The sequence below is a fragment of the Rhineura floridana genome, chromosome 6, assembly GCF_030035675.1.
Source record: "Rhineura floridana isolate rRhiFlo1 chromosome 6, rRhiFlo1.hap2, whole genome shotgun sequence".
Taxonomy (NCBI): Eukaryota; Metazoa; Chordata; class Lepidosauria; order Squamata; family Rhineuridae; genus Rhineura; species Rhineura floridana.
In genome coordinates, this window is record NC_084485.1 from 82,566,352 (window position 1) to 82,580,497 (window position 14,146).

Sequence of the window (14,146 nt, forward strand, 5' to 3'; positions counted from 1 at the left end):
ATGGGGAAATATATCCCAAGATGCATTTAGCTGTTTAGATGCAAGAGCTACAAAGGCCTTTAGCATGCTATCTCAAGATACCTGAGAACCTGTCTCTTACCTAGAAATGATCATACATCTGCTAAAGAATAATTGTTGGCTTATAGAGAAAGGATTTTTATTCATAAACCTTCATGACAAGGCATTTTGGAGATGAAAATCTTTAGAATGTATATGTGGATAACTTGCACAGACACTCAAAAGCAAACAAACAAGAGATAAATTCATGAGTGTTTACTCCATGAGCAATATACTTTTAAGCAAACTGTATAAACTTGCTTTAGCACTGTAGTGCTGGTATACGTTGTAAGGCAATCTGACTTTCATTCCTCGGATGCCCACATTCACCATTTCATGCACATGCATTTACACACCTACCTATTGGCAGAAAAAATTGCATACCCATAGTATGCTATCCACATTTGATATAAAATCCAATGACATGTGACATTTGGAAAAGGTCACTTCTCCCTCCAGAATTCATAATCTTGCTCCAGCCAAAGGATCCACAAGGTCATCCTCTCTTCAGTGGAGCTATTGATCCCTCCTGAGGGGGTGAGAAGTGGGATAGGGATTTCTTTCCATCCAGCAAAAGGGACTGAGGATGAAAAGCTTATGGGATAATTACTGGTTTGGGGGAGAGTTGCCCATAAGTCTGACGACAGCTTCAGAAATTGCATAAGGGATCATTAGCTGAGAACAATTCAAGAGTCAAGGAGTCTGTATAGAGCAGGTATCAACTATGTGATCATGCAAGTTATGAAATAAAGGTCAGGCACAGTATAGAAATAACAAGTGCAACAGAGGTCTTGGAGGATCTAGAGATAAGGCAAAGCATCACCAGCAACTTCAGTGCTCTGTGTGAAAGATATTGAGTGGGTCTGACTGTTCCCAATTTTCTCAGAGGCCTAATTGGATAATTGGTTCAGGTAGATTTTGTTGGTGGACTTTCGTTAGGTCCGTATCAGGTGTTTAGGAGGAATCTTGATAAGGAGAGACGTGGGTGTTACCACCCCAATTTGAGTGATCCTGGGTAGAGGGAGGTATAGCCATGGGAAGGTGGTGAGCTACTATAAAAGTCGAAGGCAACGCTATCCTTGCTTCCTCTCCTCCCATGGACAAGTTCCTCACTGCTCATCTGCGGTGCCCACTGGCCTGTGGGTGCTGCTGTTTAGCACCAGATCAGTACACAATAAGACCACACTCATCCATGATTTGATCATGGATGAAGATGCCAGTTTGGTGTGCATTACTGAGACCTGGGTGGGTGAGCTGGGAGGAGTTGATCTGACCCAGCTTTTCCCATCTGGATACTTGGTGCAACACCAGCACAGGCTGCAGAGATGGGAGGGGGGGGGGAGGAGTTGCTGTGGTCTACAGAACTTCCACCTCTTTCACTGGGAACCATTCTGTCTTGAAGCTGGCTGGGAGGGGCTGCATCTGGTGTCAAGCCAAGGAGACAGTAAACTAGGGTTGTTGCTGGTGTACCGTCCTCCCTGCTGCCCGCAGCTTCTCTGACCAAGCTGGCAGAAGCCATCTCGGCTGTGGTATTGGAGGAGCCCAGAATAATAGTCCTTGGTGATTTCAATGTCCATGCTGAGGCTGCCTCTCGTGTTCTGACTCGGGACTTCATAGCCTCCATGACGATCATGGGGCTGTCTCAAGTTGTCACCTGCCCAAAGCACAGGGCAGGGCACACCTTCTATTTGTTTTTTGCTTCAGATGGAGGAAGGGGTGGTCTGGAAATGGGGGAGGGTTAATGTCACACATTGTCAAGATCAGTCCACTTCCTGGTGAAGTTTAGACTTACAGCTCCGATCCTCCCTGCAGGGGTAGTGGACAGATTAAGATAGTCCGCCCCCGGAGACTAGATTCCTGAATGCCCTGGGGGAGTTCCCAGTATATAGAGCAGGTGACCCTGTTGAAGCCCTTGTCATGCTGTGGAATAACAAGGTACATTGGGCTTTTGACATGGAGTCTGGTTTGTACCTTGGTACACCAGTGAGCTAGGGGAAATGAAACAGACTGGATGATGGCTTGAGCACAAGTGGCGAAAGACATGCTGTGAGGCTGATCAGGCATGAGTAAACATCATAACCTTGCCTATTGTGCGGCGGTGAAGAGGGCAAAGAAGGCCCACTTTTCTGCCACCATTGTATCCTCAAGTAGCCATTCAGTGGAGTTTTTCCATATTGTCATGGGTCTGTTGACATCAACTCCAGGAAATGGAGTTTTAGACTCTTCAGAGGCCCACTGTGAATTGTTTGCAAGGGACTTTGAGGGTAAAGCTGCTTGCCTCCATAGCAGTCTTGATGCCCCATCCACATCTACTGTAGTCCCCAATGAGGTTTCCAGTGCAACGTCTGCTGCAGCTTCTTGGGATTGCAGCTGATGCAGCCTGATGAAATTGACAAGATGCTTGCAATGATGTGGCCAGCAATGTTTCTTCTCAACCCTTGCCCTTCTTGGCTTATTAGAGTTTGCTCAGGGGGTTTGACCAAGTGGATCCAGGTCAATGCGTCTTGTGGGAGGGAGTGGTTCCAGCCACCCTGAAAGAGGCGGTGATCCAACCGCTCCTGAAAAAGCCCACGCTGGACCCATTGGTTTATGACAACTATTGCCTGGTTGCAAATACCTCCTTTTTAGGGAAGGTGATTAAGAGGGTTGGGGTACAGCAATTGCAAGTGGTCTTGGATGAAAAAGATTATCTTTTTTTATCATTAATTTTTATTCAAAGTTTCAAAAAAAAACACAACAAAACAAAACAAATTAATAACTAATACAATAAAATAAAATATTGACTTCCGATTTGTCGCAGATCAGTTATAGATCTATAATATATAACAAACCTGTCTCTTAATATATTACAAAATCACTTTCCTCCAGTAATCATCAAATTAATTAATCATCAAATCTCATTGACATTACTTTATTCTTTCCGCAAAAAGTCAAAGAGAGGCTTCCACTCCTTGAGAAATATATCCATCGATTTTTCTCCAAATAAACATGTCAATTAATCCATCTCATCAAGTCTGCTAGGTCCAGTAGTTTCAATAGCCATTCTCAGTGTTAATTCCATCTTCCATCTCCATCCTTGCACCCATAATAATCTTGCTGTCATAGTCATATAATAAATGTCTGATAGGAATTTCTTTCATCACAAATATTTCCTTGCCATCAATTCCGAATGTACCACTAAAATGTTGTTGTAAAGCTGCATCTCTGCTCCTCCTTTCCACAGAATGCACCATCACATCTCCCGAGAGTTTTTCCATTGTCACACATCTGGAATTAATTCTGTAAACTTTCTCCATTTCAAGTTCCATCAAATCCTTCCAATCCAGGAATTTTTTTGAACCGTTGATATCTTTATCTCTAATCTCTTCTCCAATTCCTTCAAAGACAGCGCTGAATTCCAAACAGTGATATTTGTCTCCAGGATCCATCACAGCCATAAAATCCAAATCTTTTTCCAAGTCCATATTTGATATATCTATTCCAATCTCCAGGGCTTGAACCTTTCCTTTAATTTTTCTTTCTTTTATTTTTCTTCTTTTATTTGTCCAGCCATATCTTTGGTCTCATCCACCTCCCCTCTCACAGAATCCTGAATTTCCTTCAGCTCCTGTCTCATTTTGCCAAATTCACTTTTCATCTCTTGTCTGCTCTGTCTCAGCTCCTGTCTCACCAGCTTAATCTCATTCATTATTTTCTGAAACATATCTAGATAGAGAACCCCTTCCTGTACATCCAGGGTCTCAGCCACCTTCTTGATTGTCATTTTTAACTATTCCCAAGCAAAGAACAGTTTATTTCTTTTTCCAGTCACAAAGGAGTTAATCCTCCAAGCCTGCTGACATCACCCTCTAGACAGCACAAACCGCCTTATCTCTTATGTGTCCAAAAGTGCAAAACAAATTTAGTTCACAGCATCCAAAAAATTAGTGGCATAAAAAGTAAGCAGATTCGTCAAAAAAAAAAAAAGTAGACCAGAAAAAATAGTCTCAAATGTCATAAAATCAGATTTCCTCTTTAGATTAGTTGCCCCTCATCTGTTTATATCTTTAAAATGCTCAATTCCATGCCAGCTTTTTGCAATAAAAAACAAAGATAGGCTATTTCGCTTTTCTTCCTCCTTAATTCCGTGTATATGAGAGAAAGTTATAACTCACCCAGGGATTCTTTGTTGCCGATCCTTTAACAAATCTCTTTTACTATAACGATAACAAAATGATAAGAGTAGATAGAAGAATGCTTGCCTGTTAGAATACGTTTTTCTTTAAAGAAAAAAAAAGTCTTGCTTAATCAGTTTGAGCTTGCTTGAAATTCCCTGGCTCCGTCTGACGTTGTTGGCAGGTCCTTTGTTCCTAATGAATTCAAGTCCCCCAACAAACACAACGAAGCTTGTGGATAATCTATTCATTTCTCCCTTGCCTGGGAGAAAGTTTTTACCAGTCAAAAAAAACCCTTTTGGCTGGTTTTAAAACTGAAGAAGCTTCCTTTGAGACGAGAGCTCGCCTCAGAGGCAGGCACAAGCTAAGCAATCCTTCCCGGAAGTCGATGAAAAAGATTATCTTGACCCATTCTAGTTTGGGTTCATACCTGCTTATGGGACTGAATCGGTCTTGGTCATCCTGATGGGTGATCTTTATCAAGAGAAGGACAAGGGGAATGCAGCCTTGTTACTCTTACTTGATCTCTCAGTGGTTTTTGATACTGTTGGCCATGGTGTCATTCTGAACCAACTTGGTGAGAAGGGTATCGGAGGCACTGTTTTACAGTGGTTCTGATCCTATCTCTAGGGTCGTTTTCAGAGAACTGCATTGGGAGATTGTCTTTCGGCCCCCTGGCAGCTGTGCTGAGGGTACCCCAGGGTACCATCTTGTCCCTGATGCTATTTAACTTCTATATTAAGCCCTTGGGAGCAGTCATCAGGAGATTTGGGGTGAGGTGTATGCTGACAATACCCAGCTCTATTTCTCCATAACTTCTGATCAGGAGAGGCCGTGCAAGCCCTGGACCGCTGCCTGTACTGGGTGGTGGGCTGGATGAGGGCCTATAAACTGAGTTTGAATCCTAGCAAGATGGAGGCGCTGTGGGTTGGTGCTTCCCAAGTTCGGATAATTGGTCAGTTGCCTGCTTTGGATGGGGTCATACTCCCTCTGAAAGAGCAGGTTCGTAGTCTGGGGGTGCTCCTGGATCCATCTTTGTCACTAGAGGCCTAGGTGACCTCAGTGGCTAGGAGTGCCTTTTACCAGCTTTAGCTGGTATGACAGATGCGGCCATTTCTGGACTGGGATAGCCTGACCGCTGTTGTCCATGCACTGGTAACCTCCAGGTTGGATTACTGTAATGCGCTCTATGTTGGGCTGCCCTCGAGGTTGATCCGGAAGCTGCAGCTGGTGCAAAATGCAGCAGCACAACTGCTCACTGGATGAAGGTATCGCCATTCGCTGAAAGAATTGCAATGGCTGCCCATTAGCTTCCAGGCTAAGTTCAAGGTTCTGGTTTTGGTGTACAAAGCCCTATACAGCTTGGAACCAGGATACCCGAAAGATCATCTAACACCTTACATACCCAGTCGATCACTACACTCTGCAGGTGGGAGCCTCCTACTAATACCATCTTATCAGGAGGTCCATTCTGCACAACATAGAAAACGAACCTTTAGTGCAGTGACACCTACCGTTTGGAATTCCCTCCCCTTAAATAGTGGACAGGTGTCATCTTTGTTTTCTTTTCGGCACTTACTGAAAACCTTTCTCTTTCAACAAGCCTTTTAAGTAGAGACTTTATCCCAGTCTGTGTCTGTGTTGGAATTGATTTTAAAGATATTTTTAAAGCTTTTTTAAAAAAAGATGTTTTTAAAGATTTTTTAAAAATATATTTTAAAGTCTGTTATGATATTTTATAGTGTTTTTAGTGTTTTTGTTTGCCGCCCTGGTCTCCTACTGGTAGGAAGGGTGGAATATAAATTTAGTAAATAATAATAATTGCAGATTTCTTGGCTTTGACTCTTAATTTGCTCCCCTAAATTAATTATCAAATTAATATGCAACTAGTTGATGACGGAGGCTTTACTGATAAGCTCTGGTTAGACATTTGATATGTGGCCATAGTGAGAATTTGTTTTTGCCCCGTTGTCTAGTGTAACGTGACAATGAGGTTTAAAAAGTGTCTGACAAATTTGTGAAAGATGGATCATCTATTGGCTGTTAGCCATAGTGAATAAAGTTTCATGCTCACGTTGCCCCTTCTGAAATATGGATATGAATAACAGAATAGATCACTCCATAGTTACATTCTTGTGTGGTAAACATCAAACATCAGGATCATGAGTGTAGACCATAGTTGGAAACAAGACACTGGCCTGGATTGTAATAGGGGAACCCTTTTCTACTTGAAGGTTGCATTCCCTTCTGGACAACCCCATGTCAGGAGTGGGCAGGGCGAGAGTCGAACAGTGAGTGGGCCAGATGCAAAAGTAGGCTGATGTGACTCTCTTCTATTCAAGGTAGGCTACATTCCAGCCATGCAGAAGTCAGAAGTTTACACACAGACAGAGCTCTCTGTCCTCCACCTAGGCAAGCAAGAGGCATTGTCACAGTTGAAATGTGGATTCCATTGAGGCAAAGCACTCGAGGTGGGCAATGAGGGGTGTGACCTTGGTAGGGAGCATGGCGCAGGAGAATTAAGGGCCAAACAGAGAGGCCTGGAGGCCTGTGTTCAGTCCTGGACCTGAGGTTTGCCACCCTGACCTAGATGATCAGATAAATCCAGCCAATGATAATGGACTGACCTATGTCAAGAAATGAGTGCAGCCCTATTAGTTCTCTGTGGCTTTTGACCATGGTATCCTCCTTGATAGATGGTATGTTTGATGATGGAGGTATCCCATTGCAGTGGTTCCACTCCATCTGGATGGTCAATTCCAGATGGTGATACTGGGGAATTATTGCCTTGCCCCTTGGCAACTATGCTATGGAGTTCCTGAGGAATTTTGTTCCCTATTCTGTTTAATAGTTGCATGAAACCTCTATTTGGAGAAGTGGACTGAAGTGTCTTCAATATGCAGATGACACCCAGCTCTCCCTCTCCTATTTTCCATAATCCTGGAAGTGCCGTATGTTCTCATTCAGTGTCTGAGAGCAGTAATAGACTAGATGAGAGCCAATAAACTGAAACTCAATCTATATAAAGTAAAGGTGCTGTTAGTTGGTGGCTCATTTGCCTTGTGGATGTTCCTCAACCTGTTCTGGAAGTGGTTGCAGTCTCCCTCAAGGATTGAGCTCGCAGTTTTGGGGGTGCTTGTAGATCCATAATTTTCCCTACAGGACAATGGCAATAGACTGCCCTCAAGTCGATTCTGACTTATGGAGGAACAGGTGGCCTAAATGGCGCAGGGTGTTTTTATCAGCTTAAGCAAATAAAACAACTGTGATCCTCTCTGGACAAAGGCAGTGTTGCCACAGTCATCTGTGTTTTTATAACTTCCAGCAGGAGTGAAAATAGGATCAAGTTGACAGGCTGCATCCTGAGTTTCTCCATTACCCATGGGCCATTTTGACAAGTGTGGGGGGTGCCCACTTATAAAAACTGATGTTATAATGACATCAGTTGACTTAACTTCAAAGGACAGAATCATGAGCGCACACCTCGTTCTTTCATTTCTTCTTTTTCAGGTTTGTCTTAAACCCAAGTCATATCTACAAAGGAAGATCCCTGCCTCAAGCCCTCTTTGTGGGAAGGATCATCATCAGCTGCACTTGAAATAGAAGGTCCTATTAGGAGCTCCTGAGTGGAGCTGAAGCTCCAGTCATGAGCTCCCAAGTGGAGCCAATCCCAGCAGGGTATCCATTTGGTACCAATTTAAAAGACACCAGATGTAAGGTGTGATGTCCAGTGTGGGGCAGCTGGGTGTGGCTGAAAAAAGATGTCCTTTTGGGCCAAATTAAGATTCCAGCAGGCTTAATTTGGCTTGCAAGCTGGAAGTTCCTCATACCTGAGCCTCCAATGCTTAATTGGATTATTGCAATGTTTTTTATATGGCACTGCCTTTGAAAATGATCTGGAATATTCAGCTAGTCAAAAATGGGGCTAGCTGTTCTGATCATATCATGTGAGCAGCAGGCCCAATTCAAAGCACTGGTTTTAAGCTTTAACACTCTAAGGAGCTTGAGACCAGGTTACCTAAGGATCACCTCTTCCCACACTTGCCAGTGCTGACCCAAAGGTCATCTTCAGAGGTTCTTCTCAGGGTGCATCTGCCAAATGAGCTGTGGTAGCTGGCTGCCAGAGAAAGGTACCCCAATTTTGGAATCCCTCCCTGGAGGCTCGCCTAGCGTCTCTGTCATCAGCACCAGATATAGACCTTTTTTAATTTTTCCAGACTTTTAAAAGATGTTTTTAAGATCTTCAGTGAGTTTATGTGTGCTATGTGAATGTATGTTTTATTGTTGCTGTATTTATTTATTATACTGTTTTTGTTTTATTCTGTTTGATTTTTAGGAATTCTTATTTTTTAATTATTTTTATTTTTTATCCACTCCCCAGATGTCATTGTTAATTGGGTAGTATAAAAATTATGCAAATTAATTAATCAATAAATGTGTATAGTCCTGGGTTTCTCCACATACAGTGGTTGCATAAACCTGGCAACTGTGGCTTTATTGCTATAGAATCAGAGTATTTTGATCCGTCCTTCCTCCAAGAAGCTCAAGGTAATCTTATCCTCACAGTAACCCTGTAGATGTGCTTTAAGCTGCACATAGCAGACTGTGGCTGAAGAGAGAGGTTTATGTGAACTGATGTCATATTTCTGGTGTGTAGTTGTGAGTGAGATCAGTATGTGAACTGGGTTAAGTGCTCATCTCCTGTTTACCGGCTGTTCTCAGTCAGCCTTCATAATCACATAGCTACCTTGGTATACATGACTTCAGGGGAGGGGAGCATGGTCAGTACCCCTTCAAAATTTGACTGGACTGTCTTGTACCATGGTACAAATCTGTATAACACACTTAGGGCAAATAGATTCACTCTTCCTGTGCATTTGATTCCTGCAAACCATGCTGGCATTTTGTTTGTTATCCACTGCACATTTGCAGGAATGAGGAAAAATAACCAACTGTAATATTGGAAGGTTATGCAATGGCATGCTGGGCTCCTTTTTATGAAAAATGCTTCCTATACATTCGAGTGTTAAACTGAAGTGTGCCAGGAAACTCCCATGCTTGCAGATGCATCATTCAGCCTCATAGAGCCCTGCTTCTTAAATAAGTGCAGTGTCTTTAGTGATTGCTCAACCTATAGGAGACTCATCTTATAGGAGTGCAGCAACAGTGTGATATGATTGCTAATCCTGTGCCCGTCTTTATAATCAAAATGAGGTCTAGCAATTACAGTTCTGAGGATACCAGTTTTGCAGCAAATTTGCCTACTGTTGGAAGACCATCTTTGTGCTAAAACTGGTTTTTCATTTAAATTGGATGATGATTTGATTAACAGTTTTCAGAACACCCCTTACCACAACATGTTCATTGGACCTAATAAAGGGTCCCCTGGTCCAGAAATAATCTATGCCTACTGGGTTATTTCTAGATACCCGGTGGGCATCCACCAAAACAATCCTAATTATGAATCTGGATTATTTCTAGATTAGGAATGGGGGAGCTGCCCACCTCTAATTAGAAGCCACATTATTTTGACAGTTTTTGTATGTCTTGTTCCATGCCTTATTTTCCTCTTGGCAGTAATGGAACGGCTGTGTGTAGTGATCCATATTTGCACATCTAGATGCAGATGTCACACTTCTAGAATGTAAAGGTTGCTACTGGAGTACACATTTTTTAGCTAGATCTCACTGACTTCTCGGCCACCGTGTGGCAGAGTATTCCGTACTCCTATTGAGGTGACTTTTCAAAGCAGAGAGGACTACTGTGGATGTGGCCCCTTCATACTGTCTTAAAATACTGTGAGTTATGGCTTCTCTAGCCTCTAATTATGCAGTCAGCCCCCAATCGGCTGTTCCTAACGAGGCTGACAGGCTAATCTCTCAAGAGCCCTTAATGTGTTATCATCTCTCACTGGGTGACCTCATATTTCTAACTGCTCCAAGTGCGGGAGGGAGGAGGAAAAAGTGTTGTCTGCTCCCTTCCTCCCAATATAAGCCCACATCCCCAGGCTCATCTGTTAAAGCAGAGGAGATCAGCCTATCCATCACCTATCCCGTATGGGCTATTAGATGATTAAAGGCATTTTTTATAATATTTGGATGCATTTTCAAAGCTTCTTGCAAAGTGTCTGATGAACATCCATTTAACCCCTCACTGGTCAGATTGTAGACCTCAATAGTAGGGGAGGTACAGATGGGCAAAGCTGTTAGAGATGCCTGCCTTCATCAGGGTCTGTTCCATCTGTTCATGCCCAGCTGTCTGACAAGGTGTGATTCATGGTCCCTGGACACCTGCAGGAAACGGGGACCTGGTGGTTTATGAGGTTTTAACGGTTCCAGAAGACAGGAAATGGGACCCTGGTTTGTTATGCAACAGGCTCTGCAGGCACAGACTATGTCTCCTGGTAATGGATCCCTTAGTTGTCCTTAGGAACAGAGGGTCTGGATGGATTGCAGTTCTGTGACCCAGCAAGGATAGCAGCCTGAGATGTGAGCCCCACACAATATCTGGCATGTTTTGCTTTATCCATGTGCCCATGCATGTGTCCTTTGCTTCACCCATGGAAAGAGAACATAAAGGCCTGGTTATCTAACTTGCCCTTTTCTGGTCAATCACGCACACCTGCTCTTCTGGGGCAGTAGACTGTTGTGGCTACTCCCTCCCTTCCACTTTTGAACATTATCTCCTCCAGGTTTGTTTTTCCTTTTTCTTGGCTTTATCTGAAGCAACACAAGGCATTGATTTCATCACTGAATTTTCTTAAAACTATTGACAACTAATGTGACCTTTGCAAGAGCTCAGTTGGTAGATCAAGTTGCAAGACCTCGACTCTTCTGCATGTTAATTACACAGGATAACACTTGGAACAAAGAACTATGTAAATTAGACTCTTAAGACTTACATTAGTGTTTAAAAGCAAGAGGCTAGCATTTGGTACACAATAGGTCCTTCTCACCTTTTTCTTCCGTCTGATTATGTTGCCAAGGGAAACAGCGCCATATTGGGACAGAAGCTGAGAATGGGAAGGACTAGGAAATGACACAAGATTTTGTAACCAAAAGTAACAGTGAAAGGATGCAAATACATCAGTAAAGGTCTCAGTTATAATCTTGATGCATTTCCTTGATCAAGAGTTTTACTGGATGATGAAAGGAATATTTGTATATATATAGTGTATATATATGTATATTTATTTTACCATTAAAATAAATCCCAACATTTTTGCCTGCTTATATTTATATTTCATGTTACTCAGTTTGCTTAGTAAAGCATCTATCTCGGGCAGCCCGTCCACATAGGTGAATAGGCGGTTGCCTAGGTGCCAAGTTAAGGGGGGGTGCCAAATTTGAGGAAAAATGCAAATTAAAAAATACAGATGAAATGACGAAGATGTCATTATTTCAATTCTGTGTGGCACTAATGAGATCGCTCTGTCAGCGCAAACATTTCTGCTTGCCTAACAGAGCAATCTCTGCTCTCCTCCCCTTGTGCACTATGAGGCTGATTGGAGGGAGGCGCAAGGGGAGGAGGGGGGAAGCCATGTTCCATTAGCGGGAATCCTTGCAATGGCTCCTGCTAGCAGGATGGTTAGTTGAATTTGTCATTATTTGAATTCCCATGCGTGTACAGAGGGAATATGAATTATAATTATAATAAATAAGGTGGTCCATAAAAGAAGTGTTAACCAGGGTCTTTGGGGGCAGGCACTGAGGGCAATTGCCCTGCGCCTTACATATTAGGGGAGTCTCATACATGGAGGGGGCCACATGAACTTCGGCACTGCTGCATTGTTGCCAACTCTTTTCTTTCAGAATCCCACTCACTTGAGCACCATAAACCTCAAGGAGAACAAACAAACAACAAACTCTACTTGTGGTCGTGTCCTTTTGTCATGTTAGCTTGAGCAAGATGGTTACAGCCACATCCAGGGCTAATAGTAGCAACCCAGCGCAACTACAGTCAGGCATTTTTAGAAATTATTATATTTATATCTCACCTCTTTTCTTCAAGCAACCCAAGGCAGCTTATATGATCCTCCTCTCCGTTTTATTTATTTATTTATTTAAAATATTTCTACCCCGCCCTTCTACCCTATAATAGGGCACTCAGGGCGGCTTACAAAAATAAAATCACGCACGTACGTAATAAAATTATAAACAATAAAATCACAAAAACTAATCACTATGCTAATCACTATTGGAACTGAGAGAACAGTTCTAATTGGACAGGACCAGCAGAGAGAAGAGAGAGAATAGTTCTAACTGAACACTCCAGCAGCAGGAGACCGTATGGATTCTGAGGAGAGGAGTGGAGATAGCCAGAGAGCCCATGTACCTGTGCCTCAGTAGAAGAAGGAAAGGTAGTTATTGTGGGGGAAGAAAAAATGGAAAGCCCAGAGCCGGTGTGGGAGGGAGGGTGTGTACATGTGGGCGTATGGGTGGTGGTGTGTATTATTCAGAGTGGATTTGGGACTTGCCTTCTGTGAAATTGATGTAATGATGTTGGAGTAGAAGACTGTGGTGGGTTCAAAGGAGTAGCTTTATGTTTTGGGGCTCACATGCCCCACCTCAGCCTTTTATTATGGTTCTTGGGCAAGTTACTTGTCTTTGGGCCTTCTGTGAAGTAAATGTTTTGTTTGGAGTAGTAAATATTGGGATTTTTCACACCCACATGGCAGCCATTTGTGTGACTGGCCCTGCCCTGCCCTCGACAGCCCTTTTGTGGCAGGGTCCATGACACTTTCTCAAATTCCAAATGTGCCTATGGGCCCAAAAAGTTGGAGACCCCATACATAGTTATTGACTTAATTATTGTTTTTACTGTTTTAAAGGCATATACAGAATTCAACTACCCACCCATCTGGTGAGCAAGTCTCTCCCTCTGTAAATCTGTGCCTTGAAAAGAGATGATTGATTTATACTGAAGCAATGAAGTTTGTTTGTGAAAATAAACTCAGACAGTTTTCCAAACATTTGTATAGCTCTATGCATTTCTTTAACTTTGGCAGTTTCCACTGCTAGTGGGGAACTTAGCTTCTCAAAGTTAAAATTGATAAAAACCTATCTGCATTTAACAATGGTGCAAGAGACTTGTTGGACTTGCCACAATGTCAATAGAACATGAAATAGCTGGGAAACTGGATCTAAAAGAACAAGTAACTGAAGTTTTAAAACTTAAAGCAAGAAAAGTCATGTTTTAAGAACACAGAGTGTTTTTGATTTGGAGTACAGTAGGGCCCCACTCATACGTCAGGTTACATTCCAGGCCCCCACCGAAAAGCGAAAACTGCTGGAAAGTGGGCCCTTACTGTATTCCAGCCGCTGGGCTCCAGCTGACAGCGATTAGCTGTAGCACGCGAACTCCCTGCGCTCCAGCTGCCGCACTCCAGCTGACAGTAATGAGCTGGAGCGCATGAGCTCCCAACACTGCAACTGATTGTGCATGCGATCAGCTGGAGTGTGGGGAGCTCACGCACTCCAGCTGATTGCCCTGCTGGCGCCACTGTATTAGCAGAATGCCAAAAAGTGGGGCCCTACTGTATTTAAGAATTGTAGGTTAAAGTTCACTGAAGAGTTTTCTTAGCTCTTTCTATATTGGATGTGGTGGTAACAGCAGTTACAGCAGGATAGTGTAATGGATGATTTTGGATTTGTAATAATATAAATTATAATTAACATTTTTAATGCATTTTTGTTTGAAATCAGACTGAAATATCATCTAGTTGTGTACAAATCCAACAACCAAACAGGAAAATTTCGTGTCTGTCTTATCTGATCTCAGAAACATTTGTTGGACAGACACATGGATGGACAAACTGAATGCCTTTTTAAAATAAATACACTTAAAGAACATTAAATGGAATATAGGGGCAAAATGTTTCCCAGTTTACAAAAAGCCTAGCTCTGTCTTTCAGGTTTGGGGCTGGGGGCACTGAC

At 42.7% G+C, this 14,146-nt stretch overlaps 1 protein-coding gene across 3 annotated transcripts in view; it reads left to right on the top strand.

The window, feature by feature from the left end:
* RNF220 (ring finger protein 220) overlaps nt 1-14,146 on the top strand; it is a 486,818-nt gene that overhangs the window by 192,461 nt on the left and 280,211 nt on the right. The window lies entirely within an intron of this gene.